The sequence below is a fragment of the Amblyraja radiata genome, chromosome 19 (assembly GCF_010909765.2).
Source record: "Amblyraja radiata isolate CabotCenter1 chromosome 19, sAmbRad1.1.pri, whole genome shotgun sequence".
Taxonomy (NCBI): domain Eukaryota; kingdom Metazoa; phylum Chordata; class Chondrichthyes; order Rajiformes; family Rajidae; genus Amblyraja; species Amblyraja radiata.
Window position 1 is genome coordinate 19,322,519 of NC_045974.1, and position 14,710 is coordinate 19,337,228.

Here is a 14,710-nt window from a genome sequence, read left to right on the forward strand (position 1 = left end):
TTTAGAAAAGCTTTTAGATGAATGGTGAGATATGGACTGAGTAGAAGCAACATAAATCAGTTTAACCTCTGTTCAGCACAGGTACTGTGGGCCTGCATTCTGTTCAGCACAGGTACTGTGGGCCAAAGAGTGTGTTCTGTGCTCTATGGTTCTATGGTCTATGTTCTATGAGTGTGCCCCCAAATCACTTACAATACAAAGTGCAACAGATGAACAAGAAATGAAAATAGATGATCATTTATTTAATATCACTGTGCCATTGCAGCACAGCTACAGTACAGTCTCGGTTCGATCCTGACAACAGGTACTGTCTGTACAGAGTTTGTACGCTCTCCCTGTGACCGTACGGGATTTCTCTGGGTGATCTGGTTTCCTCTCACATCCTGAAGACGTGCGGGTTTGTAGGTTAATTGGCTTCTGTAAATTGTCCCTAATGTGTGGGATAGAACTAGCAAGCGGGTGAATGTTGCTCATTGAGCCAAAGGGCCTGTTTCTACGCTGTATCTCTAAACTAAGCTAAACCTAAGCTAAACAAAATACAAAATAGTTGTTCTAAAAATGGATTATTATTATTGAATGCAGCATGTGAATGTGAAGTCTACATACGTTTGACACAATTGGCGTATTTATGAATGTATTTTTCAGCTGCATCGCTATGTTTTTATTTTCTCCATTTAAATGTTAATGTTAAAATCCTTTCATCATATCTTGGCCTCATTCAGCAGCCCACAGAAGTAGAAATATGCATGATGGCACCATTGAGTTTCCTCTGCATTTCAATTCAGCAAACTACCAACACAACCAGGGATATTTACCAGGGAACATACACTCAGCTCAGAGCAGAAATTATGCTCAGTCCAATGTCTGCTTCTCCATAGTTTAAATACACTTTTTTAAACTTGTTGTGTGGAAATCGATATATGAACTCTAAACAGTTATATAAAATCAGCTGAAGGTAGATAAAAATGCTGGCGAAACTCAGCGGGTGAGGCAGCATCTATGGAGCGAAGGGATATGTGACGTTTCGGGTCAAGACCCTTCTTCAGACTAATTAGGAGACATTTGATTCAATTTTATCGGTCTTTTATTACCCTTGATTTTAAGTCTGAAGAAGGGTTTTTCCCCGAAACATTGCCTATTTCCTTCGCTCCATAGATGCTGCTGCACCCGTGGAGTTTCTCCAGCATTTTTGTGTACCTTCGAATTTCCAGCATCTGCAGTTCCTTCTTAAACACGAGAGATCTTTCTGAATAGCTGCAGTCTTTGTAGTGAGGGAGGTCCAGCTATTTGATCAACAATACCGAGCTATCTAACGCTGATCAAACTGGGTGAAATAGGCAGACTCTCAGTCTGAAGAAGGGTCTCGACCCAAAAGTCACCCATTCCTTCTATCCAGAGATGCTGTCTGTCCCGCTGAGTTACTCCAGCATTTTGTGTCTGTCTTTGGACAAATTTATATTGCTTGTACATGCCACTAGAGAAAAGATTAATAAATTAAAAGTGAAAATAATGTGTTCCCCCAGATACGATCATTTATTTAATTGATCAATGAATACTTACTGAAAACTTGGAATTGATTAAAAGGTTTGTAATCACTTATTTATATTTATTTTGACAAGTATATATTGGCATCAGTTCTATTTTATGGTTGCAAATCAATACAGCAAGCACTTTACCATTTATTTTCTGGTTTAATATTACAAATTCTCTATCACAGTTGTAAAATTACTTTACAATGGTAATAAAATGCTTGCTGTGTGATTGTAATCAGATATTTTAAATGAACCACATCTTGAAAATTTTGAATGATTATGCCAAAGGTGACTAAATATGTTGGCTAAGTTGGTGTCACCCATTTATTTCAAGAGCTTCTTGATATTTTGCAGATCCTCCATCTTATCAGATCCATTCTACAATGTAAAAGCCTTCACCACTGATGATCTAATAACCCTAGCCGTTAATGGCTGACAGTTACTAGTGTAGAAGAGTAAAAGCTGGCTGCAATCTGTGAGGTATTCAGACTCCCACAGATTTGCAAGGAATTGTTCATGGGCAATATTTTATTTATACTGAAGTACTTTCTAAATGATATGGCCAGAAGCTATTATACTCTATCAAGCCAGTCCTAAATATATTGTTCAATTGCCCACACCCATGAAAACGTTTACAATTCTCCATCATTTTTTTCACCATTATTATTTACTTCCACTGATGAGAGGATCGTTCAGTTGCCTGCTAACAGCTGAGGAGAAACTGTCCCTGAGTCTGAAAGTACGCTCAGCAAACTCCGAACTTGGCCCCAAGCCACCGACGTCAATGGACACGGGGCTGAGTAGGCGGTTACCAAACCCCGACAGGCAGCCAGTCACGGAACCTGCCTGGAGTCGGTCCGTGGCTCATCTCCCGCTTACCCTCGAAGACCAGGAGCTGGAAGTAGGAGAGAGTCGGATCAGCGGACGCTGGACTAAGGGCCAGTAGGAGAAGGTCCAGGGAGGGGTCTAACCTCCTGCCCTTCAAGGTGGCACCTCCCGTAGGCATGATGACTGAAGGACCGGAGAGGAGGGGGGCGGTTCGCTGTGTGGAGTTTGTACATTCTCCCGGTGACTGTGAGGATTTTCTCCAGGTACTCTGGTTTCCTCCCACATTCCAAAGACATGCTGGTTTGTAGATTAATTGGCTTCTGTAGATCACCCATAGTTTAAGGTGCATAAATGGAGTAAATTAGAAGTAGTGAACGGGAGACCAATGGTTGGCAGGCACAGTGGGCCGAATGGCCTCTTTCTGCGCTGGCATCTAAACTAAACTAAAACTGCCAAAATATTCTATGAATGTGGGTACACATGCTACTATTGGTGATTCACTGGGTATGAGTGGATGGATAAGAATAGAACTAAGTAAGTGCAATCCCACTTGATGATGGTACAGAAGTATCAGGGGGAAATGTAGTGGTCAATCAAGAAAAAGGATAACAATTTTCATTATCATAGTCACATTTCAGCACTGTTTTAAAATCCTCTAACTAGATCACCTCTGATTAACAAGCCAACCCCATCCAACTAGATCACCTAGCCAACCCCATCCAACCCCATAACAAGCCAACCCCATCCAACCTAGCATTATCACACAAGAGCAAATTTTAGGTTTTCTTAATCCTCACTTTATTCTCTCTACATCCCCTTCCCCCTCGTTGATTGAAGGTCATCAACCTGAGATATCCTTCCCAATGCTATCCACTCGTGGGAGAGTCTAGGACCAGAGGTCATAGACTCAGAATAAAAGGATGTTCCTTTAGGAAGGCGGTGAGGAGGAATTTCTTTAGTCCGAGTGTGGATCTGTGGAATTCATTGCCACAGTAGGCTGTGGAAGACATCAATGGATATTTTTAAGGCAGAGATAGTGAGATTTTTGATTAGTTAAGAGTGTCAAGGGTTATAGGGAGAAGGTAGAAGAATGGGGTTACGATGGGAAGATAGATCAGCCATGATTGAATACTGGAGTATACTTGATGGGCGAAATGATCTAATTCTGCTATCACTTATGAACTGATCATAACCTTCCTATGGTAGACCAAAATGCTGGAGAAACTCAGTGGGTGAGGCAGCATCTATGGAGCGAAGGAATAGGCGACGTTTCGGGTCAAGACCCTTCTTCAGACTGATGTTGGGGGTGGGGGGGGGGGGGGGGGGGGCGGGGGAAAAAAAGAAAGAGGCGGAGACAGTGGGATGTGGGAGAACTGGGAAGAGGAGGGGAAGGAGGGAGAAAGCAAGGACTGCCTGAAATTGGAGGTCAATGTTCATACCATGGGTGTAAACTACCCAAGCGAAATATGAGGTGCTGTTCCTCTAATTTGCAGTGGGACTCACTCTGGCCATGGAGGAGGCCCAGGACAGAAAGGTCGGATTCGGAATGGGAGGGGGAGTTGAAATGCTGAGCCACCGGGAGATCAGGTTGGTTATTGCGAACTGAGCGGTGTGTTGGGCGAAGCGATCGCCAATCCTGCGCTTGGTCTCACTGATGTAGAGCAACCTTCCTATGGCGTGGTGACCTGACAACACACTGCTTGGTTTCTAACTGAAATGTCGACCATTCCCTTCCTCCAACAGATGTTGTTCAATCATCTGAGATCCTCCAGCAGTTGTTTGTTGCTCTAGAGTCCAGCATCTATGGTCTCTTTTGTGTCTCCACCCTGAAACAGTAATTTTTTTCTTACCTCTGATACAACCTGATTTTCTGAATGCAACATTTTCTGTCCTTGTTTCATTTTCCCAAGTATCTTGATCAGTATTTATCCTTTAAATGACACCAGCAAGAGGGTTTTTGTCCAGTTTTGCACTGACACTTTAATGTGTACATGTAGTTGCTTCCTTCCTTGAACTAACTATTGACCACAGTTCAGAAGTACTTAACTGTAATGTTCATTTGGATTCTATGAACGAAACTTAATAAGATTTAAAAAAATCAAAAGAACAGAAGGCCAAGCACAAATGGAGAAGATTGTTGTGGCTTTTTATTTGTAGTTGGGATAATGATTGAATATTGTATAGCATGTAACCAACATCAGGAGACACAAAATGCTGGAGTAACTCAGCGGGACAGGCAGCATCTCTGGAGAGAAGGAATGGGTGACATGTCGGGTCAAGACCCTTCTTACAGACCGTATCAGAAGATAGGTTAGCCAAAAGATTGCCAAAAAGCTCATCTTCAGTTCTTGCATACCCTTTCCAAAATGAGAGGTGGTCTACACAACTTATGTAAGTTTGTTTACTGAGATTCTACGATTATGTCATGGGGCTGTACAAAGCAGCCTTGTTAATGAAAAATTTGGAGATCAGTCTGATCTGTGGGGATTTAAAAGCTTGCTTTGACTAGGCAACCATGCAGGAGGCACTAATTGCAGGCATGCTGCTTGCACATTTCGATTTAGTTTAAAAAAAAACATTTTATGACCAGCCAAACATCAAAAAGAAGCTGATTTCAAGGAAAGATTAAGCAAGACAATACAAGACCTTGAAAAATTGTATTAACAGTATTTTTTTTTAAAGCCTTACCAACATAAATTATTTTAAAATACTTTCTTAGGCCGTTTCTTGAGATTTAAGGATGACTTATAGAAAGAGAGAATTAAGGCCCTGTCCCACTTAGGCGACTGTTTAGGCGACTGCCAGGGACTAGTTTTAATGGTATTCACCTACGACACTTGACGACAACCTACGACAGCATCTACGACAACCTACGACAACACCTACGTCAATGTACAACAACCTACGACAACACCTACGTCAATGTACAACAACCTACGACAACACCTACGTCAATGTACAACAACCTACGACAACACCTACGTCAATGTACAACAACCTACGACAGCATCTATGACAACCTACGACAGCACCTACGTCAATGTACAACAACCTATGACAACTTACGACAGCAGAAATTGTCACCACTGTCACCGAAAATGTTTCATTATGTTGAGAATTTTGTGGCAGTAGCCTGTAGTCGCCAAAAAAATCGCCTAAGTGGGACAGGCCCATTAAAGGTCATTTTTCTACAGTACCAGGCCATAAAGGTATAGTGAACTGGCTTTTACTGCTTCTTGTTTCTCCCGATCAATGTTGTGGTATGAGGATCTGTAACAATAGAATGTGGCCCTTTATTGCAAGAGATACGGAGGATAAAAGTCGGCAGATTTAGATGTAACTTTGCCGGACACTGGCGACCTTGCACCTGGTGTTGTACCTACAGCTTTGATCTCCATATTTATGAAAGCATGTACCAGCATCTAAGGCATCAACATACGTAATAGTTCATTAAATTGACTCCTCAGATGGTGTTGACATTTGGAGAGAGGTTGGACTGATACTCACTGGATCTTACTGAAGCAAGCAAGATTTTGAAGGGCACTGTCAGAGTGATGCCCGGAGGTTGTTTTTCCTGAGCTCAAGAAACTGGAACCAGGGAGCAGAATAACTATTTGTCCATTCCGGAATATATTTAAGATGGAGACGGACAGTGCAATTACAAAGCAATCAAGAAATCTGGGAAGAGGCCAAGAAGGTAGCACTGAGCCAAGACTGGATCAGCATGATCTTTATAAAGAGTGCAGCAGACTTGTGGGGATGATTGACTCTATAAGAATATGAGAAACAATGGCACAACATACAATATTCATTTAGTACGTAGTTCAGCAATTTGTACCCCTCGTGTCACCATTTTGGGTACTAGTTGTTCACATCACAATAGTGTTTTAGTTTAGAGATACAATGCAGAAACAGGCCATTCGACCCACCGAATCCGCACCGACCAAGAATTCCACTTCTTGACATCTGAGCAAAGTGCAAGTGCACAGTGACACACCAACCAATTCAGAATGCTCAGAGATATTCAAGTTGCTCTGTTAGTTGACATCTGTGAATTTCAATTAAAACCATTTATCGTCAATACAGTACACCAAAGTTTAACAGAGCTATCCTTCAAGTCAGGAAGTGAAGCCACCATCAGTTTCCCGTGCAAATGACCTCCTAACTTGTAATCATGGCCGGCCAAGAATTTATGTTTTCTAAACATTTGTCCAAATGATGGGAATTCCCTCGACAGATTTTGACAGAAAATATGTCAATTTTACTGGGGCATTTAAAACTCCAGGCACTAGTTAATGAGCAAGAGATTTGTATTGAATAGCTCTAATGGTCATGTTGAAAAAGAACGGTTCTACGCAAATTTCAGTCACAGCAACTGTTTCATAGAAACCGCTGAGAGGAGAAAGCTATGACCCTCTATGTCATCTGTTCAATTTGCACATATTTTGTCGGTTAGATCTCTTTCAATTTTGCTCAACTAATCATCAGAAGGACATCTTTCTCCTCAGATGTTGTAGGTTTGTGGTAAGTGTTGAGAGCAGAACTGGTTTATTATCCTTTTGTTTTTGTTACCAAGTCAACTTTTTTGACAATTAACCTCCTTATCATGCTACGTGATTACGGTCACAATAATCACAGGCCAACATCTTAAAAGAACCCTTTCAAAGAAAGCCATCAAGCCAAAAATCGAGTTTGTACCTACACATGGTTCTGCTCACTGGAATGATCAGTGCCTTTCACCAACCACCATCTTTATTATCATTATCTTTAAGGCACACTCTATCATTGACTTTATTCTTCCAAAAATTAATTCTTGCAAAAACAAGCAAGACATGGAATCAAACCGTATTTAGTAATTAATTAAAATCAAACAATAACAAAAGCTTTTCACTGCACCTCAGTACACGTGATAATAATAATGTTAACCTAACCTATATTTCTGTAATCATTTACAGTGAGTGTTTCAAGGTGTGTAGCATGTGAGGTGGCAAGTTGGAAGAGATGCTGCCTGTCCCGCTGAGTTACTCATGCATTTTGTGTCCACCTTGGGAATCTAACAAGTTGTTTAAAAGATGTTGGGGATCACAGAGCAATTACAAGAATATGCCTCACCACTATCATGGGAAGGAAGATAGAGAAACAGTCAACAATTGTGCCTGTTCCCATTTGCCATTCGATGATCTCTGCTGCATATTAATAACCATGTTAAACAAGGAAATATGATTTAACAGAGTTTATTGCTCCAGCCTTCATTACCCCATTTCGATTTTTTTCTGGACTGTATGTATTCATATGCCCCCCATATTGTAAATTAAAGGAAGTCATGTTGCAGCTTTATAAGGCTTTATTTAGTGAGGCTGTATGTATTTGGAATATTCCAGGCACTTCTTGCTGTCCAAATACAAGGAGAATGTGGAGGCTTTGGAAAGGGTGCAGAGAAGGTTTACCAGAATGATGCCTGGATTAAGGGATATTAGCTGCAGTAGTTGGACAGAGTTAAACTGTTCTCTCTGGAATGCCAGAGGATGTGAGGAGATCAGATAGAAGTATACAGTATATTATGAGAGGCATGGATAGGGTAGACAATAGACAATAGACGATAGGTGCAGGAGTAGGCCATTCGACCCTTCGAGCCAGCACCGCCATTCATTGTGATCATGGCTGATCATTCACAATCAGTACCCCCGTTCCTGCCTTCTCCCCATATCCCCTGACTCCGTTATCTTTAAGAGCCCTATCTAGCTCTCCCTTAAAAGTATCCAGAGAACCTGCCTCCACCGCCCACTGAGGCAGAGAATTCCACAGACTCACAACTCTCTGTGTGAAAAAGGGTTTCCTCATCTCCATTCTAAACGGCTTACTCCTTATTCTTAAACTGTGGCCCCTGGTTCTGGACTCCCCCAACATCGCAAACCTGTTTCCTGTCTCGAGCGTGTCCAAACCCTTAATAATCTTATATGATTCAATAAGAATCCCTCTCATCCTTCTAAATTCCAGAGTATACAAGCCCAGCTGCTCCATTCTCTCAGCATATGACAATCCCACCATCCTGGGAATTAACCTTGTGAACCTACGCTGCACTCCCTCAATAGCAAGAATGTCCTTCCACAAATTTGGAGACCAAAACTGCACACGATGTTCTAGGTCTCACTAGGGCCCTGTACAACTGCAGAAGGGCCTCTTTGCTCCTAATGGCGACAGCCAGAATCTTTTGTGCCAATCCAAAGATTGTACTTTTGACCGAAAAAGGACAGGAATCAGCCCCTGAGCCAGTGGTTTCTGAGCCCAATCACTATCCCATAATACCATTGAAGATGATTTAATTCAGCACAAATCACTGATGGAAAAGTAACATCAGAAGATCACAAGCAACATGCTATTCTGCATGTCACATTTTAATATGTGTATTATTCATGTTTACAATGCAACTTCAAAAATGCCAGGGTTGTACAAGGCATCAATTTTCATCTCAGGTAATCCTGATCTCATAAAGATTACGTGGCCCACATTCTGGAGCTATCTCTTTTAAGGCCTTCGTTAAAATAGAATTTCTGGGACATCTCCCAATTTTTTTTGTCTCTGTGTCTATGCATCTGGCTGCTCCTCTGTGTCTCCACTCGAGTTTTAACGTTAAATGTGCTGTCTAAATACGTTGGTGTTGGAAATTAACTGGCTCCATTCAATGTCATTAATAAGCACAAATGCAGTCATTTTGTAATCGTCTGCACTGGTATTCAAGGTGAGAATATCATCATGCCCAGACGCAAAAAGTTGTTTCTGTTCGGGACCTTTCATACTTTTCCATGTTGTTTTTAAATAATGTAATCTACATTCGATCTATTGTGCTACTCTACTCTTTTTGACATTGAGAGGTTTAGCTGAATCAACATCTACATTGTACAACAATGTACATAAAATTGGGTTCACAAACTAAATGTTTGCTGTCAATGGTGGCTTCAACGTATGTGTTATAAAATGCCACTTTGACACAGCATTCTTATGAGTAGCTTTGAAAAGTAAATTTCTGCCAGCCACACCAACTAAGTACTGAGTCCAGATTTTCCATGAAGGCAACATAAAAAGGACATTATATACTTTCATTTTGCTATGATTGATAATCAGTTTAACAAAGAAACACCCAAAGCAAGTGATAAGACGTGGTTTAATTTACACTGGATTCATTGCATTGTTGACTTAGAAACAGAAAATAGGCGCAGGAGATGGGCCTGGGCCCCAAGATTCAGCCCTTCGAGCCAACACTGTCATTCAATATGATCATGACTGATCACCCAGAATCAGTACCCTGTTCCTGCTTTCTCTCCAGATCCCTTGCGTCCGACTTGCCCATTGGTATCAATCGCTTCCAAACAGCGGTGTTAAAAGTGGCTATGTAAAGAACCATAAGATGTGCATGTTTGGTGACACAGTCCACAAGCAAGAAAATTTAAATTCAAATGAAACTTAGCAGCCGAAGCACACAAATGTCAAATGACTTTCTTGAAAGGTACACAAAATTGCTGGGGAAACTCAGCGGGTGCAGCAGCATCTATGGAGCGAAGGAAATAGGCGACGTTTCGGGCCGAAACCCTTCTTCAGACTAATTGCCTTCTTGAAATGTTGAGAGTGAAAATGTAAACAAAATTAAAAATATTTTAAAAGGCTTCATCTTTCCTTGAAGCACAATAAAGACCAGATGGATTTGTGTAGGTGTACTATATCATGGAAAGTCATCAAACCAGTTGCCAATCAGATTAAAAGAGATCACAACACAGAACCATGAAGCCCTAGTACATTGTCCAATTGACTGGTCTTTGGCAGAATGCTACTAGCCTGCTGTCTGAAGACACAGAAAAGAAAGAAAACATAAAATATGCAGATGGAACTGTTTATACAGATTATACCGTCATTTTAGAAGCTGCTTGATGCCAAGTGTACAGCCATTTTCTTTGCTAAAGTCGGCACCCGCTCAAACGTGCTGTGAACAGGGTCAGTTTTTACAAGTGTTGGCAGGGATATGTACAAGTAAGACAATGCCAGATGGAAATAAATTGGTACCATTATTCAGTGTGCACGGTTTTTCTTTGGCTTTTAATCTTCCCTGGGCCCCAAAATTACATCCTGGGATATTACTGTTGTAACCCTAATTGCCTTCGTCTGGAGATCTTCCCTCGGTATCTTTAATTCTGGTATTAATGGATTCCTGTGACCACAAAAGTAGTGTTGACAGAAATTTCAGACACTGAAGTATCTCATACCTCGTATCCTAGTATCAGGTCCGCAGTAAATCACATTGATGCAGTTTAATTAACAGAAAAATCTAGGTCAGTCTAATAGCAGGTAATTTAAATAAATTGCAAATGAAATCTATACCATGTGATGCAAGAAGGCAGTAAAGCTCCATTCCACTGACATTGTGTATCCTTCTCCATCAAAATTCTGCCCATTAATTTAAATGCTGTGGGAGGAAGGAGATGCATGTAAATTGTACATAGATCCTCTGCCTCTGGATCTATTTTTACAGATAAGATACTGGTCAAAATTGCAACCAGATGATTTTAAACATGAGAGGAGAGATGACTTACCAGCACTTGGGCTCCGAGATGCAAATCCATGTATTGAATCAACTGTATTAGTTTACAACCGGTTATTGAGAAGGGTTGTTGAACTAAAAGCAATTGAATATAACATTGGCACTCTGTGTTGAATTCGCCAAACTAGATGGCTTGCACTAATTTCAATGCTCTTTCATACTGTTGGCAATAGCTTTTCCTCGGATGGTTGTACTGCCAACGAAACGTTTGCAGTTATTCACGAACCATGAATTGCATCTAAGACTAGTTTACATCAGGCTTTTGTGAGGTCTGCTGAAATAAAGGCAATTGAATGTAACATTGTGAGTATAATGCTTTTCCTTGGAGGGTTGTACAACCAAATAAATGTTTGGAATCGATCCAGCGCCATGGATTACCTCAACTAGACTAGATTACATCAGATTATTGTGAAGGCTTGCTGAAATAAAGGTGACTGAATATAACTCTAGCAACTGTAATGGAAGTCCATAACTGGATTTCTTGCAGTAAGTTGAATGCTTTTTCATATGGATGGCAATACGTTTCCGGGGAAGGTTGAACAACCAAATAAACATCTCCAATCAATGCAGCATCATGAATCAACCGGACAAATTTATTGTGGGTTATTTTGAAGGTTTGTTGAAATAAAGGCAAATGAATGTATCATTGCCACTGTATAGGGATCGCTTAAGTAGACTGCTTGCAGGAAGAAGAATGCTTTTCCATACGGTTGGCAATGACTTTTCCTAGGAAAGTTTTGGAACAAATAAACGTTGACAATCGATTTGCCACCATGGATTACATCAGCTAGACTAGTTTACAACTGATTATTGTGAAGGTGGGTTGTAATAAATACAAATGAATGTATTATTGCAAAGTATAGGGGTCGCTTATCAGGCTGCTACAGTAAGTAGAATGTTTTTCATATGGTTGGAAATAACATTTCCTAGGATTGCTGTACACCAAATAAAACTTTGCAATGGATCTGCCACCATGGATTACATTAAGGAAATTAGTTTATATCGGATTATTGTAAAGGCTTGTTGAAGTGCGTGCAATTGAATGTCCCATTGGTACGCTGTATTGGAATCACCTAACTAGACTGCAAGCTGCAAGTAGAATGCTTTTTCACACGGTTGGCAATAACCTTTATTAGGAAGGCTGTTCAACAAAATAAACAGTTCCACTCAATCCTGCATCACGAAGTACATTGACTAGACTAGTTTACAACAGGTTATGGTGAAGGTTTGTTGAAATGAAGGAAATTGAATGTAACATTTGAGCTTTGTATTGGAATTGCCTAGCTAGAATGTTGCACATTGGGGAAGGAGGCTGTTGTTCTGAAGGGACAGACTCTGGAACCTGGATGGCCCGGGGTCCTGGCAAACTGTATAACTAGGGGTGTAGATAGGTCTGTAAGTAAGTAAGTAAGTTTATTGGCCAAGTATTCACATACAAGGAATTTGCCTTGGTGCTCCACCCACAAATAACAACATAACATACAGTGACAGTTACGAATGACTCAGAAAACACTAATCATTAATAATAAAACATTAATGATAAAACGCCATTGATCAAGCATGTGAACCAACAAAATACCAGATCAAAGGGAGGCTACAGATTTTTGGCTGTTGAGTAGAGCAACTACTCGTGGATAAAAACTGTTTTTATGTCTGGCTGTGGCAGCTTTGACAGTCCGGAGTCGCCTTCCAAAGGGAAGTGATTCAAAGAGTTTGTGGCCAGGGTGAGAGGGGTCAGAGATTAGAGGGAAGCTTTTAAAAAACAACAGCAGCCCTCATAGCTTGCTCATTTTTACAGATGAAGCGAACAGCATACTTATATCTTGCATTAGTGAGCTTCTTGTACTCAAACACGGGCCCCTGTCTGGGTTTACCAGCCATAGCCCATGATTTAGTGGCTTCACGGGCTTCAGCATGATACTCAGCTACATACGTATTCCAGCCAGGCCTGATGTTATGTGTCTTATTTTTATGCTCGCAGTAGGGTGGACAATAAAGGGGGGCGGGGGAGAGAGAAAGAGAGAGAGAGCGAGAGAGCGAGAGAGCGAGAGAGCGAGAGAGCGAGAGAGCGAGAGAGCGAGAGAGCGAGAGAGCGAGAGAGAGAGAGAGAGAGAGAGAGAAAAAAAAAAAAAAATCTTTTGCTAGGAAGGTTGTACAGTCAAATAAACATTTCCAATCAATCCTGTGCCATGTATGTAAGATCATAAGTGATAGGAGCAGAATTAGGCCATTCGGTCTACTCCACCATTCAATCATGGAAGAATTAGGTCTACTCCACCATTCAATCATGGAAGATCTATCTCTCCCTCCTTACACAATTCTCCTGCCTTCTCCCCATAACCTCTGATGGTAAATGCTGACCTCTGATGTAAATTGTAAAATACATCAACCGGCGTAGTTTGTTGAAATAAATGCAATTGAATGCAACATAGCTGCTTTGCTAATCGCCGAAAAAGACTGCTTGGTATGGTTGCCTATAACGTTTCCTAGTATGGTTGTACAACCAAAGAAACATTTCCAATAGAGCTTGCACCATGAACTACATCAACTAGATTAATTTACAATAGATTATTGCGTGGGGTTTGTTGAAATAAATCCAATTGAATGCATAGGAATCGTCCAACTAGACTATGTAGGATGCTTTTTGATTTGGTTGCCAATAACCTTTCCTAGGAACGCTGTACAACCTTATAAACGTTCCTAATCGGTTCGGGGAAATTGATTAGATCAGCTAGATTTGTTTGCAACTGGTTATTGTGAAAGTTTGTTAAAATAAATGCAATAGAATGTAACCTAGATATTCTGTATTAGAAACGGCTAACTGGATTTCTTCTACCAAGTAGACTATGTTTTCATACGGTTGGCAATAACTTTTCCTAGGAAGGTTGTACAACCAAGCAAACATTTCCAATCAATTTGTCACGATAAATTACATCTACCAGACTAGTCTACAACATGTTACTGTGAAGGTTTGTTTAAATAAAGGTAATTGAATGTAATATACAGTGCCCTCCTTAATGTTTGGGACAAAGACACATCATTTATTTATTTGCCTTTGTACTCCACAATTTGAGATTTGTAATAGAAAAAAATCACATGAATTGAATTGAATTGAATTCCTTTATTGTCATTCAGACCTTACGGTCTGAACGAAATTTCGTGCCTGCAGTCATACATACAATCATACAATAATAAACAACACTAAACACAAATTAACATCCACCACAGTGTATCCTCCAAGCACCTCCTCACTGTGGTGGAGGCAAAAATCTTAGGGCTGCAGTCTCTTCCCTCCTCTTCTCCCTCTGCGCTGAGGCGATACCCCACCGGGCGATGGCACAAACAGTCCCGCGGCTCACCGAACCCCGCAAACAGGCCGGCTCAAACACCGCGGCCCGGGGTGGTCGAAGCTGCCGCCCTCCAGTCCAGCGGACGCAGCCACTGGCCCGCGGCTGAACCCAGGACTCAGGTCACCGCCGCCAGAACGCCGTCCCAGCCACCGGAGCACCGTTCCAGCCCCGAGCCGGATCGCCCTCACGTGAGTGCCGTTCCTCCCTCGAGCTGGGCCGCTCCGACGGGAGTGCCGCTCCGACGGGTGCGCCATTCCTCCTCGGGCTGGGCCGCTCCGACGGGTGCGCCATTCCACCCTCGAGCTGGGCCGCTCCGACGGGAGCGCCATTCCACCCTCGGGATGGGCCGCCCTCACGGGAGCGTCACAGCCCCTCACGGGAGCGCCGTTCCATCCCCGAGCTGGGCCGCC